Here is a 13,712-nt window from a genome sequence, read left to right on the forward strand (position 1 = left end):
AAAACTAAAAGAAAAGGTGTATAAAATAGCAAAGAGTAGCAGGAAGCCAGAGGATTGGGAAACTTTCAAAGGACCTTATTCAAGGTAATAAAAAAGGCAACACGGGATGAAAAGATGAAGTACGAAGGTAAGCTCATCAAGAATATAAAGAAATATAGTAAAAGCTTCTTTAGGTATGCTAAGAGAAAAAGACGAGCAAAGACAAATATGGGTCCCTTGAAGGCAGAAACAGATGAAATCATTATGGGGAACAAGGAAATGGCAAAAGAGTTGAACAGATACCTTGGTTCTGTCTTCACTAAGGAAGACACTAACAATCTCCCAGATGTATTAAGAGGACAGAGGAACCGAAAGAAATTTGCATTAGCCAAGACATAGTATTGGGTAGACTGATGGGACTGAAGGCTGATAAATCCCCAGGGCCTGATGGTCTGCATCCCAGGGTACTCAAGAAGGTAGCTCTAGAAATCGTTGACGCATTGGTGATCATTGTCCAATGTTCTACATTCAGGATCAGTTCCTGTGGATTGGAGGGTAGCTAATGTTATCCCATTTTTCAAGAAAGAAGCGAGAGAGAAAATGTGGAATTTTTGACCAGTTAGCCTGACATCGGTGGTGGGGAAGATGCTAGAGTCAATTATTAAAGAAGTAATAACGGCGCATTTGGATAGTAGTAAAAGGATTGGTCCAAGTCAGCATGGATTTATGAAGGGCAAATCCTGCTTGGCTAATCTTCTGGAATTTTTTGAGGATGTGACAAGTAAAATGGATGAAGGAGAGCCAGTGGATGTAGTGTATCTGGACGTTCAGAAAGCCTTTGATAAGGTCCCACAGGAGATTAGTGAGCAAAATTAGATAACATGGTATTGGGGGTAGGGTATTGACATGGATGGAGAATTGGTTGGCAGACAGGAAACAAAGTAGGAATAAACGGGTCCCTGTCAGAATGACAGGCAGTGGAGAATGGAGTGCCGCAAGGCTCGGTGCTGGGGCCGCAACTATTTACAATATATCTTAATGATTTAGATGATGGAATTAAAAGTAACTAGCAAATTTGCAGATGACACAAAGCTGGGTGGCAGTGTGAACTGAGAAGAGGATGCTTGGAGGTTGCAGGGTGACTTGGACTAGTTGAGTGAGGGGGCAGATGCAGTATAATGTAGATAAATGTGAGTTTGGGGGCAAGAACAAGGAGGCAGATTATTATCTCAATGGTGTCAGATTAGGATAAAGGGAAGTGCAACGAGACTTGGGTGTCCTTGTAGACCAGTCACTGAAAGTAAGCGTACAGGTACAGCAGGCAGTGAAGAAAGCTAATGGCACATTGGCCTTCTTAACAAGAGGATTTGTTGTACAGGGCCCTGGTGAGACCACACCTGGAGTATTGGGTGCAGTTTTGAACTCCCAATTTGAGGAAGGACATCCTTGCTATTGAGGGAGTGCAGCGTAGGTTCACAAAGTTAATCCCCAGGATGAGGGTGGAGGTAGGTTGTTGAGGGTGGAGGTAGGTTGACTTCGGTTGTCGTAGCTTGTCGTAGTCGCTGTGGTAGGTGGACCTCCTTGGTCGTGACAACTGGGTCGCCGGTTGTCGGTAGCTCGCCGTCGCCTAGGTGGTAGGTTGTCATAGGCATTGTCGTAGTGGGAGTCGTAGACATTGTCGTAGGGTTAAAAAAAAAAAAACGAAGGTTTTTTCGTCAATCTGCTATGACTTTAACAGTTGCCGGCAGTCGCCTTAAAAATCGCCAAAGTTGGACAGGCCCTTAAGATACAGCGCTTGGGGCTAGTGGAATCAAGGGGTATGGGGTGTAAGATTTGAGAAGTTTTCCCTCATTCTGAAAGCAACACCAAACCAAAGAGCTGCAGTTTGGACATTTTAAACGGGAGACTGGGGCTGATAGCGGAGAAAGGCTGCGGTCAGTTTACCAAGGGATGTCACAATCTGTGGGTCCTAAAATGGCCGCAGGACCTCGTGACCAGCCACAAGAGCAAAAACCTTACAGCCCAGTCTCTAGGTTTCTGCAAAGCCACGGCCAGAACAATGGATGGGTATTGGCCATGCAGAAACCTGCGAAACCAGGTCGAAGTCCAGACACTGGGGCGCTGACATCAGCATACTCACAATGCCCCAAGCCGACCTACACAGTTAATCTCGTTAAGGGGGCACAATAGCCCATAGAAAACTACCTGGTAGGTGATGGGAAACCAGTTAAACCCATCACCTCGCAACGAAATACCAATTAACACCGTCTGGCCATCCCCGGTACCCCCGGACATAAGCGCAGATCAGAGAGAAAACTCAATACATATCTTTTAAACAAAGAGATCCCAAGATCTGGCGGGAGATAGGACGGGTCAGAATAGTATAACTGGCCACGACTTTTGGGTTTTAAACTCATGCAAGGCACAAGTCAAACGGATGCAGGAGGAAGAAAAGACAGGCAAGAAGAAGCGAAGTGCAAGAGAGAGGAACCGGCACGCAACTCGAGAAGAAATACTGCAAGAAAACCTGCAAGGAACGCAAGAAACGGAAGGAAGAAACTCAGGGGACAAGAACGACCCTCACGGAAAGCAGCGGAGAAGCAGCACGAACAGCCAGTAACCCCAGTAATAACCCCATGGTGAGCATGTACCCCAATCCTGCATATCCTGGACATAGTTTAGTGTAGAGGGGAGGGTGGTTTGAATAAACGTGGGTGTGTAAAGGAATATGTGTTGGTCAATTTTGCGATGTGTCGTACGTTCCCCATCTTACAGTCGTGTATATGTCTTGTAGAACTGTGCGTTTTAGAATTCAGAGTAAAAGGTATTCATGTATATGTCTTGTAGAACTGTGCGTTTTATGATTCATAGTCAAAAGTATTCATGTAATTCGGTATGTGTCTTATAGATATGTCTTATAGAACTGTATAAGTATTCATGGACAATAGTCCCAAGCGCTCAATAAAAGCCTTTTCCATTTAAACCCTGGTCTTCAAATCTGGTCTGGTTGAATTTTTCTGCACTATAAACGCTCCTGCATCTAAGTCCAGTGCCTAGAACCGTAAGGGGTGAGTGGGTCGAACCACTCACGGGGAACCAGTGTGCGCGGCCTGGTCAAGGGATCAGAGCAAGGCACAGGGACCTTAGGTCGGGCGAAAGCTCGGCGCAGAAACCCCTTACAGGGGAGAAGGCAGGCACGGGTTAATGATTGTGGATGATCAGCTATGATCACAATGAATGGCAGTGCTGGCTCGAAGGGCCGAATGGCTTCCTCCTGCACCTATTTTCTATGTTTCTATGTAACAACTTGAACACAAGTGAAACAATTTTAAAACACACAATATTCTCTTGATTTACAATGAGAAACTCAAATTAAAATTCTATGAATTCCCTATCAGAATTTTACTACATTACCAGGAAGCAAATTTACATTTCTAAATGTTAAGGTTTTTACAAAATATTTTACAAAAACGTCTGATAACTAATTGGCATTCTCCGTGTATGTAACTTAAGACCAATGATTTGTGTCTGCAAACTACTGCTGCACTATTCAGACCATTCTGTAATTCATAATCTTCCACTGAGATGCACTCGGATGTTCTTACAGTCAAACCCTAGCCTGAGACATTCCCCAGTGTACACTGAAACACAGACTTCCACACAGCCCAGCACCCCAGATGGCCCAGTGCTGAAACGTATGGTCTCCACACCATGGAGCTGAATGGGGAAGTGCCAAATTCCACAGTTCCAAGACTGGGGAATCTGCTAACTTAATCCTGTCTCAGAGTGTGAGAAAGTATGGATTTGCAGTATTAAAATAGTGTAAAAAAAGTTGGTATTAGTTTATTATCATCACATGTACAGAGATTGAAAAAAATGTTTTGCTCACGATCCAGGCAAATCGTGCCATACACAAGTAAATAAGTTCATAAATTCTAGGTGCACATTTAGGCCATTCAGCCTATCAAGTGAACTCTGCCATTCAATCATGGCTGATCTATCTTTCTCTCTCAACCCCATTCTCCTGCCTTCTCCCCCTAATCCCTGACACCTTTACTAATCAAGAAGTAAAAAATGAGGTAATGTAAAACAGAAAATAAACAGTGATGCAACTGCAGAGAAAAGCAGGTAAAAGACAAACGTATGTGCTATAAAAACAAGGAAGTGGTTGTTCCGGAATCTGGTGGTATTTGGTGTCATGGTTTTGTTTCTTCTGTTGCCTATCCTTACTGATTGCGGTATATGGTTCAAAAGCAACACAATAGCTCAGCTGGTTGCACCAGCACCAGAGACCCAGATTCAATCACGACCTCGGTACTGTCTGTGTGGAGTATGCACATTCACTCTGTGACCGCGCGGGTTTCTTCCCACATCGCAAAGACAGGTGGGTTTGTCAGTTAATGGGCCTCTGTAAATTGCCACTAACATGTAGGGAGTGGATGAGAAAGTGGGATAACATAGAACTAGTGTGAATGGGTGATCGATGGTCAGCATGGACTCGGGGGGGGGGGGGGGGGGGGGCAAAGGGCATGTTTCCACACTGTATCTTCCAATCCAATCAAGTTCAACAATCCTGTTGAAGGTGGTGCTGAGTCATAGGTCCACGAGTTTGTAGAGGCATTTGCTTGGAATTATGGTATTTAGGCAAGCAGTTCTGATGCTATCTTAGCTATCCAAGTGCTCATATTATCCCACACATTCTTCTTGCATTCATGCCATCCCATGCAGATATTATCCTGAGCTTCAATCACTGCCCAATTACTGGAATGCAAATAGGATTGATGCTTTCAGCAGCAAGTACATTAATTTGGCTGTTTAATCAATGAAACCAGTACTCCTGCATTCCAGATATTCAGCAGTATGGTTGCTGGGGTGTGGTGTGAAAAAGTTGATTGAACTTTAGGGTTTCCCAGATGTTTAAGGTATGTATCCCAAGAGGTATGTACGAATGGAATTTTTCAATCATATTTTTGGCAACATCCCGACTACCGGTGCTGTCTGTATGGAGCTTGTACATTCTCAAATTCCAAATCAGAACAAATATAAACATTTATGAACATTTGATTTAATTTATCCTGACTTATTTCAGGAAAAGAACAATGCCACTGTTTACAGATTGATGAGCGCAGGGCAGTAAACGTTGTGTACATGGACTTTAGCAAGGCCCCAATGGGGTAAGTTAGATCACATGGGATCCAGGCTGAGCTATCCAACAAATCTGGCTCAGTGGAAGGAGTGATAGGGTGGTGGTGAAGGGGGGGGGGGGGGGGGTGTCTGTGTCTCTGTCTGTGTCTCTGTGTCTCTCTGTCTGTCTGTCTCCCTGTGCATGCATTGCTGATCGGTGTGGACATGGTGGGCCAAAGTGCCTATTTCCACGCTGTAACTCTAAAGTAAAATGAAGGTGGATCGGCTTAGAGTGTGTGAAACACAAGAGGCAAGGGTACCTGAAACTGAAACATTCAGTTTCTATGTTCATACCAATGGGTTGTAGAGGACACAGGAGGAATGAGGTGCTGTTCCTCTGGTTTTGTGTCAGTCCTCACTCTGGCATGAAGGCTGAAGTCAGACAGGTTAGTGGGAATGGGAAGAGGAACAGAAATAGCATGCAAACGGGAGCTCATGATGACTACTGTGGATGGACTGCAGGTTCTTTGCAAACGGGTCACCCCACCAGCACAGATGTAGAAGAGGCTATGCCAGGGACACCAAATGTAGTAAATGAGGTTGAACTTGAATGAGATTGAACTTGAATGAGATTGCCATTTTATAGAAACATAGAAAATAGGTGCAGGAGTAGGCCATTCGGCCCTTCGAACCTGCACCGCCATTCAATATGATCATGGCTGATCATCCAGCTCAGTAACCTGTACCTGCCTTCTCTCCATACCCCCTGATCCCTTTAGCAAAAAGGGCCACATCTAACTCCCTCTTAAATATAGCCAATGAACTGGCCTCAACTACCTTCTGTGGCAGAGAATTCCAGACTCACCACTCTGTGTGAAGAAATGTTTTCTCATCTCGGTCCTAAAAGACTTCCCCCTTATCCTTAAGCTGTGACCCCTGGTTCTGGACTCCCCCAACATCAGGAACAATCTTCCCGCATCTAGCCTCTCCAACCCCTTAAGAATTTTATATGTTTCTATAAGATCCCCCCCTCAGTCTTCCAAATTCTAGCGAGTACAAGCCTAGTCTATCCAGTCTTTCTTCATATGAAAGTCCCGCCATCCCTGGGATCAATCTAGTGAACCTGCTCTGTACTCCCTCTAAGGCAAGAACGTCTTTCCTCAGATTAGGAGACCAAAACTGCACACAATACTCCAGGTGCGGTCTCACCAAGGCCCTGTATAACTGCAGTAGAACCTCCCTGCTCCTAAACTCAAATCCTCTTGCTATAAATGCCAACATACCATTCGCTTTCTTCACTGCCTGCTGCACTTGCACGCTTGCTTTCAATGACTGGTGCACCATGACACCCAGGCCACGTTGCATCTCCCCTTCTCCTAATCGTTCACCATTCAGGTAATACTCTGCTTTCCTGTTCTTGCCGCCAAAGTGGATAACCTCATATTTATCCACATTATATTGCATCTGCCATGCATTTGCCCACTCGCCTAATCTATCCAAGTCACTCTGCAGCCTCCTAGCATCCTCCTCGCAGCTAACACTGCCACCCAGCTTCGTGTCATCCGCAAACTTAGAGATGTTGCATTCAATTCCCTCGTCCAAATCATTAATATACACTGTAAATAACTGGGGTCCCAGCACTGAGCCTTGCGGTACCCCACTAGTCACTGCCTGCCATTCCGAAAAGGACCCGTTTATTCCTACTCTTTGCTTCCTGTCCGCCAACCAATTTTCTATCCACCTTAACACTGAACCCTCAATACTGTGTGCTTTAAGTTTGTACACCAATCTCCTATGTGGGACCTTGTCGAAGGCCTTCTGAAAGTCCAGATATAACACATCGACTGGTTCTCCCTTATCCACTCTACTAGTTACATCCTCGAAAAATTCTATAAGATTCGTCAGACATGATTTGCCTTTTGTAATCCTTTTTGAAAAATGGATCATACTTTTTTCTAAGCAGAAAAATTTCAGGGAAGTTGTTCGGGTGACAAAAATCAAACTAGATTCATAGCTTTAAAAAAGGTGCTGGGGTAACTCAGCAAATCAGGCAGTATTTCTGGAGAATGTGGATATCCATGTCCACTGAATTACTCCAGCACTTTGTTCTTTGGGTTGCTTTGGAAACCAGTATCTGCAGTTCTTTATGTAGATTTATAACCAACTGGTTATAAAACAAATCCATTGGGTCACATCCTGGACTGAAGTACCTGTTCCTGTGCTGTACTTTTCTATCCTAGCTCTCGTCCCCAAGGGTGGATAAAGTGACATAAAATGCCAGGTTTGATAATTTCTTGAAAAAAATCAACTCTGATTTTCAAGAGCAAAAAGGCAGAGTAGAAATACCACACAGGAAATACTTCACCAATTCGCGGTTTTTGTTTCCGCTAAGTAGTGAGAACTGATTCTTACCGCAAAGATAAACTAGTGGGCTGAGGTAACTGAAAATAACCAGTGTTCTATTCATTAATGCTGCTTTTCAGAAATGCACCGCTAATATTTCAAGCTGGAAATTTGTTTTTCCCACCTCCCCAGGTGGCTTAGGTTCCAATTTCCCTTCACCTCTCTCCATTATCACCTTTCTTACTTATCATATTCTAACCTTGACTAGAAATGTCACCTATCCACTTTCTCCAGATGCTGCCTGACCTGCTGTATTACTACCAGCATATTATGTAATTTAAAAAAACAAAACAAATTCTAGCACTGGTGGCCTTTGTGTTCTCCTGGCTCCTTCTGTCTCCTTCTGTCTCATTTTTCCTCTTTTGTCTGCCTCTTAATTCCCCTCTTCCCCCTCCCCGGTTCCATCTGCCCATCTTCCTTCACACATCTCAGTCCATAAAACACCCACTGGCCTATCTCAGCTCTTTCCCACCCCCCTTCCCCCCTTTATATTCCCCCCACAGATGCTGCTCGACCCATTGAGTTCCTCCAGCAGATTGTCCATTGCTCCAGATTCCAGTGGTCAGTTGAGAGATTGTTATCCAGTTTGGATGAATATCAAAATTACATTTCTTTTCCTCCCTCTAAAAAAGTCTGTTTTCTCCCCAAATGTCACAGAAAAGTCCCATACAGGGAACTCTAATTGGCTCTAAGATAGACACGAAAAGCTGGAATAACTCAGCGGGACAGGCAGCATCTCTGGAGAGAAGGAATGGGTGATGTTTTGGGTCGAGACCCTTCTTCAGACATCTCGACCCGAAACGTCACCCATTCTTTCTCTCCAGAGGCACTGCCTGTCCTGCCGAGTTACTCCAAATCTTTGTGTCTATCTTCAGTTTAAACTAGCATCTGCAGTTCCTTCCGAAACACTAATTGGCTCCATTATTACAACCAATGTAATACTTAATTTTTACTTTAACAAACTTAAGCCAAACATGCATATCCTGTGTGGCTTCGTAAATGAAAACTAAGTGGTGAACTTCCAAATGAATTTGTTTATTTGTAAACTCATTGCATTGAATTTAACTTTAAGATTATGCCTGGCATTAGTATATGCAAATGTCAAATTACAAACAAATTTGATTAGTCTTAAAACTTCTACCAGAATCTTTACCAAATGCCCAATGAAGATACGGTACGGTAGCACAGCGGTAGAGTTGCTGCCTTACAGCGAATGCAACGCCGGAGACTCAGGTTCGATCCTGACTATGGGTGCTGCACTGTAAGGAGTTTGTACGTTCTCCCCGTGACCTGCGTGGGTTTTCTCCGAGATCTTCGGTTTCCTCCCACACTCCAAAGACGTACAGGTATGTAGGTTAATTGGCTGGGTAAATGTAAAAATTGTCCCTAGTGGGTGTAGGATAGTGTTAATGTTCGGGGATCGCTGGGCGGCACGGACTTGGTGGGCCGAAAAGGCCTGTTTCCGGCTGTATATGATATGATATATATGATATGATATATGATATAAACAGTGCCCCGACTGGGTAGCGTGGCACATAGGTTCATGCCTTAAATTCAACAATTAATGTGCTTGGATCCTTTCAGTTTATGTTTGGCTGTATAAAGTAGCTGTTAAAATGCTTATCTAGTTGGACACTTCATAGTAAATATTAATGCAAATTGCAGTACACCACAATTGTTATATTTTAAAAAGAAAATTGCAATGAGTCGAGTCAAGTTTATTATCACATGAACAAGTACAATGAAGTACGGGTACAATGCAGTAGCATCACAGGCACATATACTCAGACAACGTATAAAATAAATTACACAAAGTTCTGCAGGACAGTTAAAAGAAAAACAGATGTATAAAAACAAAGACTACTAAGAACAGTTTATATGCATCTTCTGTGGCATAGGATTAACTTCAGTCTCACCTAGCATCCCTGACCATTTCCTTTTTTAAAGCACTGAACAGTAGAAAAGTTGTATTCAATTCCATTCTTTATGGGCAGAGATGTTTGTGTGGGTGGACTTTTGTACCCCAACCATACCATTCTCTACTGTTAAAGCAACCTCCAACTCAGTTACAGAGTTCTCAAGTCCAATAAAACCGTTGCATTCAAATCTTAGGTTCACGCCATGCTCCCCTCCCTCACCCCAATTTCTATATCATATCACTATTGGCCCTGCCCACCCCAAGCTCCTGTCCCCAATATTTTGGCTCACCTCCAGTCTCTGATTCTTCTATGTTTCAGGTCATCTCATCTGTCCTTTCCCCATTATTTTGGCAGCATAGCAGTACATTAATCTTTAACTGCTGGAGCCTTGCACAACAATGAAATGGTGATCCTATTATGGTGCACCTCAGGAATTCAGGATGCTTTGTTAGGAAAAAAAGCTGCCATGCTTAACAGTTCAACAGAGCTTTATTTGTCATTCGGTACCAAGGTACCGAATGAAACTACATAGCAGTCACACACAAAAAAGAACACAAGACACATGACCCCAACACAAACGTCCATCCCAGTGACTCCAAACACCCCCTCACTGTGATGGAGACAACAAAACTTCCACTCTCTTCCCCATGCCCACGGACAGACAGCTCGTTCCCCGACCGACCCGCACAGTCCCCGCAAGGGGATGGAAGTCCCCACGGCCGAGTCGCACCGGGCGCTGAAACGTCTCGCGGCCGAGCCGGGGCAATGGAAGGCCCCGCGACTGAGCCGTGCGCAGCTAAGTCCCGCGGCCGAGCCGCACCGGGCGATGTTAGGCCCCGCGGCCGAGCCGCACCGGGCACTGTTAAGTCCAGCGGCCGAGCCGCACCAGCGATGTTAGGCCCCGCGGCCGAGCCGCACCGGGCGATTGAAGGCCCCGCGGCCGAGCCGCGCCGGGCGATGTTAAGTCCAGCGGCCGAGCCGCGCCGGGTGATGGAAGGCCCCGCAGCCGAGCCTCACCCCGCGCCATGAGGAAGAGACCTAAAAGAGAAAGGTTTCCCCCACCCCCCCACACATACACAACCAAAAAAAAAAAAAAAAAACCATCCCAACACCGACACACAACAAAAAAAAGGAAAAAAGACGAACAGACTGCGAGCGAGCCGCAGCCGTTAGGCGCCGCCACTTCCGCTTAAAAGTGTCATACTAATATTAAACAGAGAGATGCGCCACTGACAGCACTACTGCAGCAATGAAATAGTTAAGTGATCTCATCGATGCATGGCTCAAGGTACAATGATTGCTTGTGAAGGCTGGGAGAAGCTTGTGTGCTTGGTACCATCAAGAAATCTTTAGGCTGGGGTGCTGTGCAGCCAAATAAAGAAAGAGTCAAGAATTTCCATCACATCCTGAAGGTGCTGCTGAGAAGCAACGTGCTCTGGGCAGGAGGTTTACCAACACATGACGCAGCTGCTGTCAGTCCTCAACAACGTCCTGCATGCATCGCGATATCCAGGGTGTAGCATCAAGCCCTGTATCTCATCACCAAGCAGCAGCACTACCAGCACAGCCCCACACCAGCCATCACAGTGGTACCCTCACACCGAGATGTATGGCAATAGGATCATCACCTCATCACTGGTCTTGAATCAGCAAAAGGCAAGGGGTCACATCAGACTCCCATCTGTATACGATTATGCATAATCCCCACCCAGTTTAAAATCCCTCCTTGTAATTGTTTATTAATACCCAGTTCCTCCACATCGTTTCTAGCCTTTTTTCTAATCTATCCTTAATATATAAACATTGGTTTTTAGATTTAGATTTTTTAGATTTAGAGATACAGCGCGGAAACAGGCCCTTCGGCCCACCAGGTCCGCGCCGCCCAGCAATCCCCACACATTAACACTACACACTAGGGACAATTTTTTTTTAAACATTTGCCCAGCTACATACCTGTATGTCTTTGAAGTGTGGGAGGAAACCGAAGATCTCGGAGAAAACCCACGCAGGTCACGGGGAGAACGTACAAACTCCGTACAGACGCCACCCATAGTCAGGATCGAACCTGAATCTCCAGCGCTGCATTCGCTGTAAGGCAGCAACTCTACTGCTGCGCTACCATGCCGCCAGGCCTTGATTGGCTCAAGGTGATTGATTTGATATCCGTAGACATGGATTTTCAACAATACAGATGGTTTCCTTTCTTGAGCAAAGAATCCCATGACATTTTGCAAAATGTCAATAAAACTGCTTCTGACTGCTTAATTTTCTTGCTGTTATTCTACAGTCCAAGCTAGACAGCGCAGAAACAGGCCGTTTGGCCAAACCCTTCCATACTGACCAAATTCCCTAACTGTCAGTCTCCCTTGAATGTGTCGGCCTCAATCCCTCAAATTCTTTATTATCCAAGTCGCTGTCTGTGTCCTTTAGCTACTGCAATTGCACCAACTTCTACCACTTCCACTGGCAGCTATTTCCATATACATGTCACCCTTTGTATGCAAATTTTGTAAAATAGGTGTTACAAATCAACTTTAATCATTTTTCCAAATGAACTAGAGATTATAGTTCGAAATTAACACCAGGTGGTGCCACCAGCGATGGCTGCCTCGCCAACAGCCTGTCTGTCCTTTCTTCTGTTTTTATTATTTTAATTATGCGTTAAAAGTATGTTTTAGTGTTCCTTGGTTTGTTTTATGTGCGGGGGGGGGGGAGGGAGGGGTGGGAAAGTTGGGGGAAACTTTTTTTCAATCTCTTACCTCGACGGAGATGCAATTTTTTAAACGTATCGTATCTCCGTCCCCATTGCGGCCTAACATCGAGGAGTTGGCGGCCTTTCCTGGAGACCGGCCCGGCGCTTCATGCCACGAGCACGGTGTGGACTTTAACATCGCGGAGCTTGTGATCCTTTGCGGGGGATTGACTGTGGAGAGCTCCAACCGTGGGGTCTGTGGACTTTAACATTGTGAAGCCTGCGGTTTCTGGTAAGAGACCAACTCGGGAGCTCCATGCCGCGGAGAGTTTCAACCGGCCCGAATGCGAGAGTTTTGATCATCCCGACTCGAGGACTTCGGACCGTCGGCTACGGATGGTTCAACAGCCCCGACCACGGGTGAACAAAGAGGAAGCTGATTGAACTTTATTACCTTCCATCACAGTAAGGAATGTGGATGCCGCTGTGGTGGATGCTTATGTTTAAAAAAAAATTATGTGGCTGTGTGTCTTGTTGCTTTTCACTTAGTATGGCAACTCAAATTTCACTGTACCTTAATCAGTACATGTGACAATAAATTGATCTTGAAATCTTGAATAATTACATGGAATTAACTCAGTATAGGTGTCTGCTGCATTAAGGAGGAGTTGCATTCCAAGAAAAACATCCTTATTGCAATATTCTGTGACTTGAACATCCTCCCTCACCTCTGCTATATGCATTCCAACAGGATGATATTCATTTTATTGGCAGTGACGAAGAAACAACAAATGTTAATCGGTACTGTGGGACAATAAGATTTGCCTAGGAGTCAGCACATTGAGTGGGTTGGCATTCACAGGCAAGTCCTTCCTTTGCCAAGCCCAGTCCAGTGCAAGGACATATGAACAGCTGTCTCAGAGCGCAGTGCTGCCAGTCGGCATTTGCACAGAATTCCCTCTGACACCCAAGGCTTATGGATAAGGAAAGATTTTAGATAATGGGGTTAACAATGAAAGGGATGGAATTTATGCAACTAAAAAAAATAAATTAAGAGTACCAAGTGATGAAAAATTAATAAGACATGTTGCGTCTTTGTCACTGCCAATAAAATGAAAAACATCCTACAGAAAAGCACCTCTGCATAAAGGCCGGGCGGAGGAGGTTAGAAGAGTTAACAAAGATTGTAAAGCCAGCGGAAGGAATACAAGTAAAAGGGGACAGCAGGAGGGAAAAGGGTGCGAATGTGTGCAAATCCAGATGGGGCACGGAAAGGGAGGGAATAAAGTGAGTGAGACCCGGCCAGGGGGGGGGGGGGGGGGGGGAAGAAGGGGACAAAAACATGTTTCTTTAGCATTTTGTGTTTACTTATTTTCTCTCCATGCAAGTTCCACGGGAGCAGATTTCTTTCCTTATCTCACTTTTGTAAATTTGATAAGGGAGAATTTCTGTGACACGATCGGTGGGTGGGTGGATGGATGTCAGGAGGGAACCGTACACCAATAAAGATTTTAATGCGTTGCATCAGTTGCATTTAACATTTGAGTGGTTTTGCATGATTATTGCAATTAATTTTATTGCATTAAACATCCCAG

At 44.9% G+C, this 13,712-nt stretch overlaps 1 protein-coding gene across 7 annotated transcripts in view; it reads right to left on the reverse strand.

The window, feature by feature from the left end:
- pkp4 (plakophilin 4) overlaps positions 1-13,712 on the reverse strand; it is a 132,305-nt gene that overhangs the window by 88,329 nt on the left and 30,264 nt on the right. The gene's annotated exons all lie outside the window — the stretch shown is intronic.

Source organism: Rhinoraja longicauda, chromosome 8 (assembly GCF_053455715.1).
Source record: "Rhinoraja longicauda isolate Sanriku21f chromosome 8, sRhiLon1.1, whole genome shotgun sequence".
NCBI classification, from domain to species: Eukaryota; Metazoa; Chordata; class Chondrichthyes; order Rajiformes; family Arhynchobatidae; genus Rhinoraja; species Rhinoraja longicauda.